The 19,503-nt window shown below is 51.2% G+C and overlaps 1 protein-coding gene across 1 annotated transcript in view; it reads right to left on the bottom strand.

Annotated features, from left to right (window-relative positions):
- The window catches only part of CTBP2 (C-terminal binding protein 2), a 105,233-nt gene extending 87,107 nt beyond the window's left edge, over nt 1–18,126 (bottom strand). The window contains exon 1 of the mRNA XM_077762952.1: nt 18,031–18,126. The gene's annotated coding sequence lies outside the window, so the exon portion shown is untranslated. The remainder of the gene's footprint in view (nt 1–18,030) is intronic.
- Nucleotides 18,127–19,503: the final 1,377 nt, after the last annotated feature.

The following is a 19,503-nucleotide window of genomic DNA, read 5'->3' on the forward strand; positions in this document are numbered from 1 at the left end:
AGAGCAGGTACGTAGACCCCAATGACATACAATCCTGTGTTTGCACACATGCCCTAAGACAAAGGGACATGGGACATAACAGGCTGGGCTCCTGATCTGTGCACGATGGGTTGTATTAAATGGGACTCAAGGACGGCAGGATTCTTTTTGGTAAACCTAACACGAACCCCCTCTGTAAGTTCCTACGTGCTTGCAGGTGCTAAAAAAAAAAAACGAGAAGGAACACGGACAGTCTGGAGAGTCAGGGAGGCGGATCGTCAGGTCTGCTTTTATAAATCTTGCACTGCACTGCCCTCTCTTCAATTAGTGTATGATCCTTCTGGAAACGGGACCACCACTTTTTCCCTACCTTAAAAAAACAAAAAAACCCAACATATATTCATTATAAAACACTGGGATGGGGGGGAGGGGTGAATCACCCAAATTCTACCAATTAAAGATAACCACTATAAAATATTCATCAGATTTCCCAGGGGCATTTTCTACGGTTTTAATTTGTAAATGTACATTCGATATTAAATCTTTCCACTTTGAGATAAGCCTTCTATTTATGTTCTTTCAAACTGTGAAGGCTCCGTTTTGAAAAGAGGTGGTTACCACCCCCCCTCCCCCAGTTAGGTGCCTGAGGCATCTTTTGGCCATCAAATCACACCATGACGAAACATCTTGATGTAGAGGTTTTTTGGGCACCAGGTGGGGAAGGGAGATTACTAGGTCAAAGGGCACGTGTGCTATTTTGGAAGGCCGTCTGAAGATTCTGATTAGTTCAGAGTGACAGTCTTTGACATCGTCTTATTAACCATCCTCCCAGGGACACACAAGCAGTGTGTGCGCGTACACACACACACACACACACACACACACACACACACACACACACACACACACACACACACACACACACACACACACACACACNTCCAAGTGGTGGCCTGGGTTTAGGAGCCAGAGCACTTGAAAAACACCCACCTTTTTTTTTTCTTCCCAGACTTAACTTTTTTCCCCATTTTATTTATTTTTAGAGAAAGAGAGAGAGGGAGGGAGAGAAAGCACAAGCGAGCGAGAAGGACAGAGGTGGGGAGGGAGAGAGGGGGAATCTCAAGCAGGCTCCAGGCTCAGCTGGGAGCCCGACATGGGACTCGATCCTAGGACTCTGGGGTCAGGACCTGAGCAGAAATCAAGTCGGACGCTTAGCCGACTGAGCCACCGGGGTACCCCAAAAGCACACCCACCTTTATGTGAGAGCAACCCTCACACCAGGGGCACCAGCAGTGGTGGGTCTCACCTGGGGACGGCGCATGGCACCCAGGGTCCGGTGGCACCGCCGGGCCCGGGGAACCTCAGGGTCTCTGCTCCCCTCTCCTCCTCGTCCCCTCGTGCACCTGAAAGAACTGCTCGGGCCTCAGCCTTCACCTGTGTACAGATTCTGATTGGGTTCAGAAAAACTCTACTGGTGTTTGCGACAAAGGAATCTTGGCTGCACGTGATGTGCGACCTGGGGGTGGGGGCGGGGAGGACCATCCCCAGGATGCCCGGGGCCCACACGGAAAACAGAAGACAGACTCAGAAACCGAGTTCCCGGCAGAGAGCTGCGAGCCCGGGACACCCCTCCTCGCCCCGCACGCCGCGGGCATTCCGACCGCCCCTCCGTATATGGGACAAGCACTCGGGCAGGTCCTATTTTAGGCAGATTTTCCACATTAGAAAGCAAATTGGTTAAAATCATTGTGAGATACACCTCCCACTCATGACACTTTGTTTAATCCAAAGTCAAATAGCAAAGCAGGAGAGTGGGCTGTTGAGCACATTTATAGATTTATAAATGGCCTTCCTGACCGCCAACCCCTCCTTGCAGACACAGCTGGGGAGGAATTCACTGACCTAATAGCACCGGACAGATAATTCCTTGCCTGGGGGAAAGGCTGGCAAAGCCCATGGCACCTGCCATCTCCAATCTAGGCTCTGAAATGGCGAACAGGGGCCGGGCCAGGAAGCTCGGGGGGCAGCGCGGGGCCCGGGCCTTGCTCGCCGTATTTGCGGTGCACCCACAGCCCGCGTGGAGCCGCCGCTCCGCATCGGAAAACCCGGGCCTCTGGTTCATCTAAATCATCTCAAAGCCTGCGCTGGGGAAAATAACTGAATTAAAGAGTTGCCGTAACTCACTGAGGTAACAGCCATCCAGTGGGGAGAGCAAAGATGGTGCTGTTGAAACCTGCCAGTCTTCGAGACCGCGAGGAAAAAAAGCAATAGAACGTGGTTCAAAGGACAGATGGGACTTTCCTAATTGTCCCCAGATTCCTAGCAGCAGGGGTGGTAACTAAATGGTTTCAATTAAAAGTTAAGGAAACAGGGAAAAGCAGGCGGTAAGTTATGCCTGGTGCCGAGAAGCCTCCTTCCTTCGGTGGAGACTGAAGGATGCTTTGTCCCCATTTCAGACAGCCCAGCATCGACGGCGCGCGAGCAGTGAAGCCACCCCACCCTGCCGCCATGACGAAGCGACAAATAAATCCGTCTGTCAGGTGCTGTGACACCCATGTTGAGTTGGATGCAGTGAGCGTGAGGCAGGAAGCCACCTCTGTCTGCTGAAGCCACCTGTGCACGGGGCCCTGCCTCTCCACGGGATAGGCGAGTACAGGCGTGGAGGGCACGCACTTCGAGAGAGAAAGCTGCGGAACCCGCCCTGGGCAGGGCTGTAAGGGGAGTTCAATGCCGCTCCGGGCTCAGCGTCGCTCTGCTCCGGGTTAGTCCGCGTGGCTCAAACACACGACAACAATCACGGTGGAAATATCTGCCTCTAAAGCAGCGGAGCTCAAGCAGGGGACACTTCCTACACGAGGCACATCTGGTGACGTCTGGACACGTTTTTGGTTGTCACGCAGGAGCAGGGAGGGCAGGTGGGCGGAGGCCAGGGTTGCTAAGACCATACAATGCACGGGACAAGCCTCACGACAAGGAGTGACCTGGTCTGAAGTGTTAGCAGTGCCACGCCGAGAAACTGCCTTAAGGGAGCCCGAAACTAAAGCCTCGGAAGTTCAAAAGGAATAGGAATGCTGAGAAATAGCTGGGGTCAATTACACACAAGTTAACCTGTCACCAACATGGGACAGAAGAGACTTCACTGATGTGAAAGGGACAGGTGGAGACTAAACAAAGGAGTCAACTAAGTGCATCAAGCTCCCTGCCCCAGAGGAGGAGCTCCGTAACCACAGAGTTCGGGGCCAGGACACCATCTGACGCGGTGCCCGGCCCTCAGTCCTCTGCAGCAGGCTCCCAGAGATCATCTGGTGACGGAGGGGGCGGGGAGGAGCCTGGATGGATGTTTACAGGGGAATCTCTGTACGCAAGTCTAGGTTCCACTTCCCAACAGTGCTCTGTACAAGCTGCGCTCCAATCTCAGAACAAGAACCAAACCCCAGAGTGCAGAAAGGTCCCTAACTGGGACATGCACCCCAATGTTCATAGCAGCGCTACCAACAATAGCCAAAGCATGGAAAGAGCCCAAATGTCCACCAACCGATGATGAATGGATAAAGAAGATATGGTAGATGTATATAATGGAGTAGTACTCGGCAATCAAAAAGATTGAAACCTTGCCATTTGCAACTACGTAGATGGAATTAGAGGGTATTATGCTGAGCGAAATTAGTCAGAGAAAGACAAATATCATATGACTTCACTCATGAGGACTTAGAGTCCTCATGACTTTAAAGACACAAAACAGAGGAACATAAGGGAAAGGAAGCAACAATAATAGAAAACCAGGGAGGGGGACAAAACAGAGAGAGACTCAAATATGGAGAACAAACAGGGTTGCTGGAGGGGGTGTGGGAGGGGGAGGGGCTACATGGGTGAGGGGCATTAAGGCATCTACTCTTGAAATCATTGTTGTACCATATGCTAACTCGGATGCAAATTTAAAAAAGGAAAAAAAAAAAAAAAAGCCCCTAACTGACAAAGGCAAAGAGAGGGATGGAGGGTCCCAGAAAGCCAAGTTCAACAGCTAAGATCCTGAAACCAGTCACCAGCATCCACCAGTCTGATGTCCCAACTGTCAGGACACAGTCTCATCTGGGCCTGATGGTCACTAACTGGGTGGGGGAGCAGGTGTCTGTGCATCTGCCTGGGAGTGAAAAGTTGGTCTTGCAGATTTCATGCCCCCGACCCTCCTGGAGTCTCTTCCTGAAGCCCTATGAACATGGCATCCAGAGGCAAACCAGGAGACCCCAGAAAGGAGGTAGGGATCACTTCTGTCCACCCCTTGTAAATACTTGACTTTGCTCTTTGTCCCCACTGTAAAAACAAACTAAAACCCCACAACATGCTTATCATAACAAATCTGGGAATAAATAAGAGCATCTGAATGTTCCTTAATTACACAGCACCACTATTAGTTAACTTTTTGTCACTACAGTGAATATTTCCTGCTCATTTTCTGAGAGTAGGTTAAAGAGAAAGAAAGAACACTGAACCCGCTTCTATGAAAAGTAGAAAAGAAAAATGCAAAATAACACAAGAGTAAGGACTATAAAAATTCCTGTGTGATTTAAGACTGAAACCTCAGAAAAGCAATAGTGACTGATCAATGCTGCTTACCTCCAAGCTCAACAGCAGGGACAACAGAGCCACACGCTCAAACCCATGAGCCAAATAAAAAATGAAGAAAAAAAGTTCTTAGCCACCAGATTAAGCCATTAGATCAAGGCACGCGGTTGTTTACACAGCTAAACATGGAGGGACCCTGTGCTGGGGTCAAGTTATCAAACACAGTCCTGCCTGATAAATCCTCTAAGACAATCATATACACTAAGGTTTAAAAAAAGAAAGGAAGCTAACTCAGGTAAGAAATACAAAAGTCTATGTAGCATGAAATATCTCCAAGAGACTTGTTTAGTGAAATTAACTAGTGGTTTAATAGGGGGGAAAGCCTGATATACAAGAGTGCCCCAATTTCTTCAGAGAAATTAACATTTCAATCCTGTTTTTATCTAGAAGTCATTAAACTGTGCAACATGAATTATGGGAACTGTAGCAGCGAATTAACTCTATTCATCAACTAAGTCCAAACACTTTAGAGTGCATCTGTAATGAAAAAATAGCTCTACATTTCTGCCTCTTCTCATTAAAGTAAACCAGTTTTCTCTCCCTCAGTATATAAAACTGTCTTCTCTTCCTATAATTTATATTACCGTAAGCCGGCTCACATTCTAAACTATTACACGCCTCCAATTAATTTTTGCAGCTTTTGCCTGAAAATTTAATGAGATAGTAGTGTGTGAACCTGCTGACTCTAGATTACGTGTGTGCTCCCAATATTAATGTTGGCATAATAAAATAATCTGATCCATACTTGATGAGAACATCCCCCAGTGCCACCGTGGTCAAGGTAACGTGGAAACGAGGGTCACGCCTGCCCTCTTTTAAATCCAATTACAAAGTCGCTAGTCTCAAAGGAAACTGCCCCCACTCATCAACCTGGGGGAAAGGGGAAGGCAGCAGCGCCAGGGAATGATCCTCCCCCCAGCTCTGTTTCTAGGAACATTCCAGCCAAAGGCGAAGATGGATGGCTGTTTGTCTAAGACCTCAGCTCCTGCCCACAGAGGCTGAGAAGAGGCCAATCCCGAGGGGCAGCGAGGGCGAGCACTCATGCCACACGTGGGGTGCGTACCGCCGTGTGTACCCGTGTGTAGATGTGCGGTGCACCTGTTCAAGTTCAGCCAGAGATGAAGTAGGTCAGATGTGCGCACAGAGCCTGATCCTCACCTGCGCCGAAAGGGACCTTTCCACACACCATCTCCGGTGGCTGGGAATTAGTGGCGACAGGAGAAGACACAGCGGCTGAGCAGAGCTCCTAGATGTGGCTGGCCCTTAACACATCACTGAGTTAGAATCTCTGTGCTTAACAGCCCGGGCAGCAGAGGAGCTAGAAGACCCTCCCTTCATCCTCGCCGGCTGCTCCTTCACCGGGCCACCGAACCAGCCGGGGGTCTGCTTCTGCAGAACAGAGACACAGACAGACGGACAAACACACACTCTGGGGTTTGAGCTGCCCTGCCTGGCTACTGCCAAATCCAAAGGGCTTGCATGGGTCTGGGGCCGACCCCCTAGGTAGGCTCAGCCTGTGGGGAATGGAGTGCCAAACCCCACACACAAAATGCAACAAGCTCACGAGACCAGGGGCATCGAGCCCAGGGGGACGCCCCTTCCTAGAGATGGTTCGTTTGTAAGCAAACTGGGGATGGAGAGAGATCACAGATCAGCTATCAAGTCAACAGCTGCTCAGGCACATCCGATATCAAACCCTTTCGTGCCCCGTGTCTGAACTGTCCAGGCAGACCATGATGGAGCTGAGCATGCTAGGTGTGCAGACCAATCCTGGACCCGGGTTCACGTCCCACATCTGCTCCCACCAAGTCCCAGGAGAAGTCAATTAACCTCTATCATCCATTAAAATCCTGAGAATAAACAAGGATGGCACCCCCTCCAGCCCTCAGGACCAGCCAGGTACACGGGCCCAGGGGAGGCCACGTGCTGGAGGGCAATGGGCATGCTCAGAACACTCCGCTCACCGGGCTTCCTTTTCAGTTGTTGCTAGTGTCTGGCCACTCTGGCCCTCCAAAGAAAAAGTCACATTCGATTCTGCTTTCCGTGGTGAGGGAAAGCCGGCCACCTAGGCCACAAGACCCGTCTCTTAGGCTCACCGGAGAAGCCTCCCTCTCCCAACTCAACCGGAAGCATGTCCTGCCATCACAGCACGGACAGGTGCACCTCCCGGAGGGAAGAACGACGCTTCCTGGCCCAGCAAACTACCCACGGGTTTGTATCAATCACCGCCTGGAGGGGAGGGGAGAGCAAGGGCGACGGCATCACCGGCGGGGGCAGAGCGTTCTGAGCACTCCCTGGGCCCGAGGTGACCTGCCCTGAACCTACCACTCCAGCCAGTCTGGTCTAGGCTGGAGGAGGGTTTCTGGGGGCCCCACACCAGGGCCAGCCATCCTGGATACTTCCAGAACCAACCCCAGTGCGTTGTGGCCAGAGGCACCCTCAAAACAGGACTCTACACGGGTTCAGGCCTAGTTCCCAGGCACCTGGAAAAGCCACCCAGCCACCCCCCCACCCCAAATTCCACACCGCCAAGCCCTGGAAGACGCGGTATGTCTCACCAAGGTCACATACAGACCATGAAAACCTTCTCATACGTTGAGGAACAGAAGCTATTAACTGTGTTACTAGCAAGCACAGATGTTGTCTATATCTAAAAATTCCCAAATAGATCAATTAGCATATTATAAAGAATTTACTTTCCTTTTCCCTTGGCAGATCATAAAAGCCCAAACACAACACTCAGTTTGAAACTGACAAGCACGCAGAGCAGAAGATGCTCTGTTAAATGGAGACAACAGGAAAAGAAAATGGTATTTATAATGATTAGCCACCTAATTAATTCTAAGAGTAGAATGTCAAAAGCTATAAATCCATTTCTTTGGTAACCGAAGCTCGACATCAAACAAGTCACTTCTGTGCTGAGAAGGGAAACCCTACATCTTCCCGACATTTGCATCCGCCAGCAGGGCTGTCCCACGGGCTTTCCAGGTAAAGGTACTCGGAATGTATGAGGAAAAGCGACAGAAATAAATACGCACGCGCACACACGCAGAAGTAGCCACAACAAATTCTGAAATTAAGGCAGCTTCATGCCACCAGCGTGGGTACGTATTAACAGACTCCTAGGATACGTGTTCGTTCCCTCCTGTGATAATTAGCTCAGTATAAAGGGAGAAATTCTCAGGCTTCTGCCCCTGTGAAGAAATCTGGGGGCCTTTGTGCTTCTTGAGCTTGGCTTTTGGAGGGTGTAGGTGGTAGAGAATTCTAAGGCAGACAAAGGTGTGACAACACTATTATCCTCTGAAACTTTGGTGCATTGTCCTTACTTGTGTGTTTAGAATCTACCTTTTGGGGGATGGGAGGGTGGGAGCAAAAGAGCAAAAATGACATGAGACCAAAATTGATTTAATAGATGCAGAGTTGTCCTTCTTCCCATACTTGCTGAATTTTCTTCCTAGATTGCAAATCAAAATCTGCATTTAAATAGAATATTTTTTTAATGTAGAAAGAGAGGAAGCCCTAGGGTACGGAGGTATTGCGTTCAATATCTACGGGCACAACACTGCATTTCAAATGAGATGCGGCATTTTGAAATTTACTGAATATATTACATATTCCAAATTGTCTTGTTATTACCACTATTTTTACTCAATTCTCCTATCCTAATAGGTGTGTTTCTTTTATGACCGGGACTGTTAATAAAAGTAATGTGATATTACATCATGCTATCAACTGAATCTTGAGAAAAGATTACAACGATCCAAGGATCTCATAAGCCCCTGGCTCTGATAACTCCAGCCATTATTCAGTGTGAAATTCAAACAGTCTGAATTCATTAACATCGGTTGCTACAAATCTGCGTTTTCAGGCTTTGCCATAAAACGCCCGAGTCCAAACCTGGCGACCTGAATCAAACAGACGGCCCTGGCGAGTGGCCGCGCTAACCGGCACTGCCCGGGGTGCCGGACCGCTCCACGGCTGGCCTGCCGCCGCTGGCCTGCCGCTTCACGCTGGGCCACACTTCACGTTCGGCCAAACTGCAGAGACCCCGGGCCACAGACGGGGCAGTGACGACCCGTTCCCAGTGCAAGACCACGTTACTCAACGGGTATCCGGGTGGCCTGTCGCATCTGGGGACAGCACCTAGCCTCCGACACCTCCTCCTCCCTGTGGCTCAGATCAGCTTCCCCCTCACAGAAAGAACTCAGATCCAACGTGCAATACGTGAGGAAGACTTTGGGGGACCCTAAACCCTTCATCTCTGGATGAAGAAACGTCACTGCAAGGATCACAGTGCGGGGGGATGGGGGGTGCCCCACTTCCAAAGTCCCGGGAGGAGACCAGGACACAACTGTAATGAGCAAGTCTAGACTTCTAGACCTTTCATCAAAATGTTCACATCAGCTCCACTGCAGGCACCTGCTTGCGGAGACACACCCCGTTCGGGGTGTCCTCCAGCCGTGGGCAGGTCACCAGGGCTACCCCCCCAGCCAAAGGCATGGCGATCTCATTTACTGCTGCTGCTAATGAGGAGAATAATAGCAGTTACCTGTACAAAGCCCTTACCATGGACCAGGAACTCCAATGAGGATCTCACTGAACACCCAGATGTTAAACCCATGTGATGGGGGGCCTGAGGCATGAAGCACAGGAGGCTCACATTTGCCCAAGGTCAAGGCCACGGGGGCAGGGTGGTGGGGGTGGGGAGCTGGCAGCCTTGTTCAAATAAGCTGGATTAACCCCACTGCCATTTCTCTTAGGGAAAAGGCAGCTCAGCTTTTTAGAGCATATAGGTCATCAGTAAAAGTTAGATTATAAAAGTCTTCAAGTCACAATCATCCCAGAGAGTAATAGAANGATGGCGCTGCTGCAAGCATCTCCTGGCCCCACCATCAGGACCCTTCCCTCCCACCTATCACCAGGGCCACGGCCAAGTCTCTCCCTCTGCAACTGGACTCTTCCTTTACCTGCCCGGTGCAAACACGCGGAAGATGTGCCAAAGCCATCGGGATGCCAGGGGAGGGGCGGCATGGCTGGGAGGGTGCAGCTCCACGCTAAAGAGCTGGGCTGCTTCCCGGCCAAGTCGAACGCTGCATCAATCTGCCCTGTTTAAACACACAGGCAGAAGGCTTTCCGGCCTTAAACAGGCCTCTGCGGTGCTGCCACTTGAGCCCGTGGGAGATCAGAGTACAAATCAATACGAATCCTCCTTCCTAGAGGAAGCTGCAACCCCATGTTGCGGTTTAGAGGTCATCGTCTGCTGTAATTAGGAAGCAGCAGCGAGTTTCGACTGAATTATGAAAACAGCAGAACGCGCAAAAGTGAGGGTCCTCCACAAATACGGGAGCGGGGCCGTCAGCTCCACAGGCAGGGAGCACCGGCTTCCGAATCCCCACAGGCAGGCAAAGCAGGCGGCTGCCACGCTGGGTCCATGAAGGAATTTGATACACGGGCCATCTGTCCTTCGGCCCCACGGGACCTGGAGCCACGAGACTCTGGGAGCCACTTGGACCTTCTTGCTGTCCTCACAATCCCTGCTCAGACGTGGTCCTGGCAGCTGAACGCTAAGCCCCCTCCCCCCACCGCCACCTCCGCCCCGTGCCCATGAGGCTCCTGCAAGCACGGCACCCAGAGGGCAGCCACGTGCAGCTGGACCTGCAAGCCACATGGGACTCCAACTCCCACCCAGCTCGTACACAGAAAGCTCAGGAAAATGGCTCTAGTATTTCAGGAACGCAGACCTCCCCCCAGGCAGACAGCGCACCGTGCGGGCTGCCTTCTGTCTGAAGAATACACGCATCCAGCTGATACAGAACCAACCCGCCCTTCCGGACTGACGCTGGGATGGTCCCAGCACGAGCCCAGCCAGTCCACACACCCCTGGTCCCACTGCGGCCTGGGACCCACTCATTCAACAAACAGTCCGTGGAGTCCATAATGTGCGGACCATGTACAGAAAAGGAGGCCCTGGCTTCTGCCTCACGAGCCTGCAGTTATCACTCCGGAAGGTTCCATGTGAACAGAGCACTGCTTTTTTTTTTTTTTTTTAATGTTTATTTTGAGAGAGCGTGGAAAGAGAGTGCGTGAGCATCCAGGCACGTGAGCGGGGCAGGGGCAGAGAGAGATAGAGACAGAATCCGAAGCAGGCTCCAGGCTCTGAGCTGTCCGCACAGAGCCCAACGTGGGGATCGAACCCACTAACTGCGAGATCATGACCTGAGCTCAAGTCAGACGCTCACCTGACTGAGAGCCACCCAGGCATCCCCGGAGCACTGCTCCTTAACCTTTATTATGTCATTTCACCCTGAGAGAGTCAGAAGGCATGGCAGCCTCAGAGATTAAAATCCCCGGTAAAATCTGTGCTATCAGTGACTCAGGGCTCAGGGCAGATACCGGGCCACCTCCTGCACTCAGGCCACCCATGTGAGGACTCGAGCCAATCTCCGTAGATGATCGTATTGATTAAGAGACGCCAAGATGGGGCCAAGGGCAGCTTGAGTCTGGACCTCCCAGAACACAGAGCCCACCCTCCAGACCACTTCCCGCAGAGCGCTTACGGTCCCCGCGACCTGCGGAAGCAGACACAGGTCTCCAGTGTACAGAGACAGCCTCGACGTGAGGAAGCAAGGGGCGTTCCAGTAAACCTACACGCTCTGCCAAGCCCAGGTCCCAGGCTGCCCCCGAGGGGCGAGGCAGGTTCCGCCGGCTCTGGTGGCCCCGAGCAAAAGCAGCAGCCAGCAGAACAGCCCCCACCCCGCACCCGATGGAAACTGATCGCCAGTGCTGCCCTGTTCCGGCTGAATTTTTTAAGGAGTTGCAGGTTACACCCTGTCCAGGCCAACAAAGGTCTCCTTTGAGTTAAACAATGTATAGCTGAACCGGAAGGAGGGAAGGCGACCACAGAAAGGGTTTTGGGTTACAAGGCACAGGAATCAGATCGCTTTACCACCAAGACTCATTCTCTCCTAATCTCCTATATGAGAAGGCAGCACAACACCGTCTGACAAATCAAGACCCGCTCCGAACGGATCCGATTAGAAGCCCTCGGGGACACCGGATCCTGCCCGCGGGGGGAAAGACGGGGATGTGAGGAGCGGGGTCCCTGCTGTGGGAGCTGCTTGCTGTAGCGCACAATCAAGAAAAAACGGGAATGAAACTCTGGGATCAGATGCTCAGAAAACCGCTCCTCACTCACAGTTTGTGTTTTTCATCTCCGCATACTAACTTTTTCCCCCTGACGTTCTATCTTTTTGCCATATATAATTAATTTTAACAGCATCTCCAACTTACCCCACAGGCTGTTGCTGGGTCTTTTAAATAGTATACTGCTGAGAAATTGATTTGTTTGCTCCCCGTGCCTAAAGAAACCACATTATGAAATATGTATAAATGTCACCATTCAGGCTGCTTCTCAGGATTAAGCACAGGAAAGTGCTCCATTTCTCCCCCTTCCATAGGAGTCCACTTGTGGCACGCGCTCCCACGCAAAAACCGATGAACTACACCCTACACCGTTTTCTTCTCTTCAAACCTCCTATTTATCCTTAACTGGTACAAGTCTAGGGGAAGTATCTCAATTGCTACGTGCAAAGGATTAATTGCAAATGTACTCAGCCGAGAAGACTGAATTTTGAACAGCATGGGGCCAGGTGGGAGTTACCGAGTTTGCCAAAGATAAAGGAATCGATCACTCAAGCAAAGCAGAATTTAGACATGGGCCACCGACAATGAGCCTGGGGACACCATGTCCTCCGGGGACCACTGGACCCTCGGCCATCACCCAAAGCCTCATGTCAGAAGATGCTTAAATCAGGACACAGACACCGGATGATGAAACACTCTGAAAACCCAGAGCCCTTTCGATGTCACCCGGACTGCTTCCTGAGCCGCATGTAGTGTATTTCCTAAGCAGCTATGGCAGAGGGAGTCATCGCAAAACTGATAAAGTGATGCCAGATTACACTTGAACCTGGGCATGTGGCGTGTGTCCCTCCATGAAAAACTTGATGGAGGCGCAACGGAAACTAGTCAGTCAGACCAGGCTTAAAATAAAAAAGTGCTTGGTCTAATTGCATTCTAGAAGTAGATCACAGTGGTGGCACATAAACACTACACACAAACACACAAAATAAGCTTTTTCCTTTCCTGTTAATCACTCTCGGAATGCCTGATTAGGGATCCCAACTTTTTTTTGTATTTTTTTTAATGTCTGTTTATTTTTTAGAAAGAGAGAGATAGAGCGCGAGCAGAGAGGGAGGGAGACACAGAATCCGAAGCAGGCTCCATGCTCCGAGCTGTCAGCACAGAGTCCGACGCGGGGCTTGAACTCAAGGACTGTGAGATCATGACCTGAGCTGATGTCAGATGCTTAACCAGACTGGACCACTCAGGCGCCCCAGGATCCTAATGTTTTTTATAAGAGAAAGTTCACTTTCCCACCCACTCACATAACGACATACACAATCCCTATTGTGAAACTTACACTAAACTTAAAGTATCATTTCCTTCAACCAACAGGGCCCTCACCCTGGAGCAGGTTATGGTCTCCAACCCCTCTCCTTCTAACACTTCGAACACCCATGTGTCAACGCCTTGCAGAAACGCAAGGGTCGTTCCACTGACAACCACCCCGGGTTGTCCGGAACTTGGGCTGCTCTTCCGCTGGCCACTGCGGAGACCAGAGGTAGGAAAGGGGCTTTCTCTGTGCACGAGTCCCACACCATGGCCACACCCGCAGAGGCAAGCAGCCGCCCACGCTCAGCCCCCATGTCACACGTACCCAAGTGCTTGGGGGTAGAGACAGACTCATCATCCTACACCTGAAAACAGCCATGGACCCCAGGAGGCCTCACCAGCCCCAAAGGGTCCTGCGATGTTTGCTGGTAAAGGAAGTCACGCCACTGCAGGGTTTCCGCAGGGGATGAGGGGAAACCGGAGTTTGGGGCTCCCTGGTGGGTGTCTCCGGCTCTATTCTCTCACAGGCCCCATGTGCTGGCACAGAGGTCTGACCATCGAGTTCCCCACTATTAAAACTGGAAAGGGAGGCGGCCCGCACATTGACGTTTCCCAGCGGAACACAATGACAAAGTGCTCCATAACATCCCAGCTCCGGCCCCGTCCGGGGAGCCGACCGCGGGCAGCCACCCTCCCCAGCTGGGCCGCCAGCAGAGACACAACCAGGCAGAGACCCACCCTGGCTGGGAGCCCCAGGAAGTACAGGCGGGCGTGCCTGTTCCGGACACACAGATGACAGAGTGAAAATTAAGACTCTGTTTGGTGCCGCGTCTCCTGGGCTGGTGAAGGGGCTGTGATTAGAACCACGGGTCTTGAGGAGTGGGGGATGGGCAGCAGCGCGGACAGAACACCGGCCCACCGGGGGCTGGAGGCTGGACCCGCGGTATGGACGAGGATAAACACCCGAGACTGCAAACCAGGGGGCCGCGGGGATGACCTCTGTGGTTCTGCCAGGAAGCCGTGCGAGGGTTCCGAGGCTCTCAGGAGGAAAAAGAAGAGAACATGGGAAAACGGCTCCCATGTGGGCTTGGATGTGCAGCTCGGGAATAAAGTCACAAAGAGGCCCAGGAACCCAGAGCCCAGCTGGGGGCCCGTCCTCTCTCGGCAGAGCTGGCTGAAGCCCCAGGAGCATCTTCCCACCACCGCCCCCCACAGCCCAGCCCCCTGGCTGTTTCTCACCCAGAGAGCTCCCCCCCAGATAGAAGGCCCTGCGTATCTTTCTCTGGTTTGTGGTTTCCAACGTTGGCAGTCTCGCCTCCGGCCAAAAATCTGGAGCAGAATCGCCCATCCCCAGTGTAGGCCGAGAGCGCAGGACGACCCCAGGGGGACCCCAGTGCCAGGACCAGCGGGTGGCCCCCACGGCGGAAGCTATCAGTTTCTAGAGCTGTCCCTTCTGCTTTTCGGGAATGAAATCCGTCTTGGCGGAAACAGGGCAGAGGCCCCAACAACCAGCCAGAGGGCTTCACAGCGCCCTGCTGGCCCAGGCGGACGGCCAGCCTGCTGGGGGCACACGGCAGACTGGGCAAGGCCCTCCACCCCCACTGGAGCCCTGGGGACCTCAGCTTGTGGCCTTGGGGGGGTGGGGGAGGAGCGGGGCTTGTGAAGTGGGTCGAGTGTTCACATCACTATCGTGATCCATCAAAATAACACGGTGCACGAGCTTCTCAGCACACGGGCCGCTGGGCGCGCCGCCGGGGCTTTGCCGACCACAGCCACTGCTGCCCCGCCGCCACTTCACAGAATAAAGGTCAAGGGCTTTGATTTGCATTTGCACCGGTGTGTAGGCATTTAACAAAATGTGTTTTTTGTTTTTTTGTTTTAAACCCCTAGCCCTTCTGTTCCCGTCACAAGGTAACTGGGTGCTGCCGCCAACACTGACTGATGCTCAGTCACAAAACGGTGCAAAGACTACGACCCACCGACAGAGAATGAACTCTGGTTCCAGGGGAAGTCAGCAAACCAGCAGAAGGCACACTGGGTTTTCATCCTAACAAGGACGACATCCAGAACCAAGAGCAGAGAAAGTACAACAGAAACGCAACGAGGCAAAGTCACACCGTTATTCACTCATAGTGACAAAACGAGCCTTGCCGTGGGGAGAAAAATGTGCCATTTGCTTTTTCTTTCTACGAGGCCACAAACCAAATTCACGAAGTCCAGCATAACAGGCAGAGAATCGACGGTTCTGGAGCCTCGCGGGTTTTGCCGCTTGGAGGCTGTGGCTTTTCAGGAGTTTTGTGCTTTTCGTCGACGTCCTTCCCCCCTGCCCACGCTACACAAGATCCGCCTAGACCAGGGACATCAGCAGGTGAATTACCGGGGTGAAATCAACACATGGGCTACAATGCGGGATGTCCCTCTTCCGTTGCTGTGGATCTACTGCAGGCGGGGCTGAACGCGCAGCCACCAGAAAGGGAGGTACAACTCAGTGGTCACAGCGATGGGCCACAGAGAAGGGCTCCAAAAGCAAACACATGCTTCCGGGGACGGGTGAGGCCTCCACTCTGCATCCGTGAGGGTGGTCGGGGCAAAACACCCAGCGCTGGGGCCACGGGGCCAACTAGAGGCAGACAGGCACCCCCCGGCACGGTATGATGCTCCGACCATGGTCAGCTCCCACGTGGTACTGAACGTCTCAAGCTCCTCCAAGGTGTCGCCCAAAATTATGCCCCAAACATGGAAGTGGGAACCAGCTTATCAGGACAGCATCTGAGCACCCTCAGTTCTTGGGGGAAAATCTGTTACCAGGAACTGTGTTGCAATTTCATTCTGGTACAGATGCATTTATGCCACGTTAACGTTTACCTCTCTGAGATCGAGACCACTCAGCCTGTGGTGGTTCAATGAGCAGGTTGAGTCAAATGAAAATGTGGTTACTCCAGCATGTTTGATATCTGTATAGGTCTATATCTCCATATATGCACGTACACCTATGTCTATATATACATAAAAATAGATAGGTAAAAAGTCCACTTCATCCCTATACTATGAATTCCCACATGCTTATCTTTAGAGTAGTTTTCCAACTCTACGAGGTCTATAAAATGTACCAAGTGTCACTCGCAAGCTTTGGCTACCCAACGGATGTTCCCACACCAGCAGGTGACCCACAAGCATCTTTCAGTGAAGGACTGGGCCCTAAGGCACAGCCTGTAGTTGGCCGCAGAACCGGACGCCCATGGGAGTCCCATGAATTTCCATCGCCATCACCATGGTGACGTCACTGAAAACATCTTCGGCCTCCACACCCAATACTGAAACCCACACCCAACCAACCCCAGGCCCACAAAGATAACAAGAGCACCTCTGCCTGAGAATCCTGGATTAGACGCCAGCACACAGGGTCTTAAGATAAAGGATTCTTTTAGAAGAAGAATGGGTGAAAGCCAGAAAAGAAAGAAAGTGTCGGCATTGATAGGCGAAACTCAATGTCTCTGGTTGAGAGTGGCCATCCTAACTTAATAAATAACACTCATTTCTCCCCAAAGAACGTTCAAGATTTCTAGTCTCGCATCCTCCCCGGTGCTAAGATTCTTAGAATTGTTCCAAGAATATGGAATCCCCTCTGTAAGTAATCCTGTGAACTGCACACTCTGCTGTGGCCCGTAGTTGGGCAAGCCCTCCGGGGTCAAGCCTAGGAGAGGTGTCCGGGCTTCTAGGCCAAGTTTAATCTTAAAAGGCAAGGCATCTTGGGGACCACTGGTGACCAATTACTGACTCACAAATAAAACCTCCAAATGCCTGGAAGAGGTTCCCTCCCAGGGAGGCCTGGCAGACCCAGGTGGCTGTAGCAGGATCTCCATCCGACCCCAGCACCTCATGGCGACACTCAGGGAGACCCCCTCCCCGGGCCACGCCCCACTCCGCTAGCTGGGTCCGGGCTGGGGTGGCGGTCAGCCTCCTGCCTGCCGGTGCTCACAGAGGACAGGAACACTCCACTCCAAGTCTCTCCCAGACCCCAGCTCCCAAGGAGGCTGGGCCCAAGCCCGCAGGGCTGTACCTGCCCTTTCCCCAAACCGAAGGCTCGTTGTGATCCAACCCTTTGGGGGACAGGCCCAGAGGTTTGACAGAAAGGACACGGAGAAGATTTGCTCTCACACTTTTTCTTGCTTTGAAATGATGCTGTTAGCTCAGAGAGAAAACATTTTTTTTTCCAGCAGGGTAAAAATCAATCACTTCTGAGAAGTTGCCATTTGGAGACTTTGAGTAAGATGCAGGTTTTGTGAAAAATGGCTAACGGCATGTGGCAACTCGACTCCGGACCTCCAGACCTTGCCATGGGTAAGGGCTGAAATACATCAATCGATACCTTCTCAGCCACGCTCCAAATAAGTGCAGGCAAAATTGAATGGGCTCCTCTGCGCACACCCGCATCCCCAATCAAGCCCACCAGAAAAAAATCATTACATGTTCAAGACATCCTAGAGGTTGGTGACTCTAAAAATCTAAGCTCATTAGAGATGTGCCTTCATCAGCAAGCCATTTTCTTTCTGAAGCCGTCTATCTACCTTTTTACTCGGGCCTCTTGGGGCAGCATGAAACTATTTCCCTAATTCATTTTTATTCTTTGCAATTAATACGCCGAGAAGTCGTAACACGACTTCCATTCTGCCTTGAGTTTCCTAGTAGTATAATTTCCGTTGACTTATCTCTGTAGCAGCAGCGGCAGCAGAAACAATCACTTTACACTGAACTATATTGCTTCAGAGTTAATTACATGTATTTTGCTTTTGATAAATGAAAATACCAGATGCAATTAATTGAAAGACAATCAATATGATCCTGCTATTAGACATCCCAGTGAAACATCCAGAGCCTGCTGGCGATCCGCAGTCATCAACTAATTGAAAATGCATTCCAGAGGGGTCTCAGAAAACCGGAACTTTTACCTGGAGATATTTTACAAGAACTCACCAATATAACTCTGTCCACGATCTATCGTCCGCACGATGGGCCGTCCGTCTTTTTAAGGGAATCCAGCGTCATTGGTTCAAAACCATTTAAGGCGATGACACTGTAAAAGCACAATGGATTGGGTCAGTGGAGCTGAAGCAGTGATTTTTTTTTGTTGTTGTTTACATCTAGCCATTCCTTAATTGCATTTTTCCAATGCCTTCGATTCCAAGCTACCAGAGGTTATTAAATGGTTTCATTAAAAATACTATTTGTCTTGCTTTAGTCACACACCAGATCAAATTAAACAGTAGAGCACCAGAACAAATGAACCCTTTCCATCTACTCTGACACAAAGCCAAGTGTGCAAGATCAGAAGGCGATACTGTGTCGTCACCATGAAAATATCATTTACATCTCTTTACATCTTCAAGTAGCAAGCAAAGGCACAAAACAATCAATACCTTCAAGCAAAAAGTATTACCAACTGTTTGAGAAATATGGAAGTATAAAGTGCAATTCATAAGCCCATGGTTTATAAGTGCTATTAGCATAAATGCTGACAACTGTTAATCCACTGTAACTCTGATTAACGGTTCCAGTTGACCATTAATAGAAGGCATTTTAACTTACTGCTGAAATTGATTACTCAGTTAAGAATTCAATCCTAATGTTCAATAAAATTGCACTTTCTTGGCAAATGCAGTATGAAGCGAGGTGATGCATTAAACAGCACTCACATTTATTTCACTATACAAGGAATGGAGAGAGAGGAACTATATGGCCCCATCACGTCATCTGAACCACTTCCTATTTGCACAGAGCTGTAAGAGGGGCAGGTGGGGAAGGTGCGCCCTTGGCTGAAAGAAAAGGCAAAAGCACCCGGGGCCGGCGCGTCCAGGTGTCTTTTCGGTGGCTTTCCCATGAAGGACAGAGAGGACTGCAATACTGCAGGTGTTGTGCAAACCGGACTGTCCACGTTTTGAGGCAGTTTTTCTCACGTCCCGTGAGAAAGCAGAAGAATGCATCCCGGAAATGAGCCGTCGCAGCCAAAACCGTGAGATCTCACAAACCGTGAGATCATGACCTGAGCCAAAGTGGGATGCCTAACCGACTCAGCCATTCAGGCGCCCCTAAAGCCAGTGCCCACTGTTACTTGAAGATGGAAAGAAGTACTTTCAAAAAACTGGAGCTGCAGAAAGGCCACAAATCCACAAACCCTTGTTACCACAGCACAATGTGGAAGAAAAAGTGCCCTGTAGACCCTCCAGCATTTCTTTCATTTTTAATGTTCATTTATTTTATTTATTTTGAGAGAGAGCATGAGTGAGCACAGAGGAGGGGCAGGAGAGAGGGAGACACAATCCGAAGCAGGCTCCAGGCTCTGAGCTGTCAGCACAGAGTCCAACCCGCAAACTGTGAGATGACCTGAGCTGAAGTCAGACGCTTAACCGGCTGAGCCACCCAGGCGTCCCCACCGCCCCCCCCCCCCCC

This window comes from Crocuta crocuta, unplaced genomic scaffold, assembly GCF_008692635.1.
Source record: "Crocuta crocuta isolate KB4526 unplaced genomic scaffold, BGI_CrCroc_1.0 scaffold466, whole genome shotgun sequence".
NCBI classification, from domain to species: domain Eukaryota; kingdom Metazoa; phylum Chordata; class Mammalia; order Carnivora; family Hyaenidae; genus Crocuta; species Crocuta crocuta.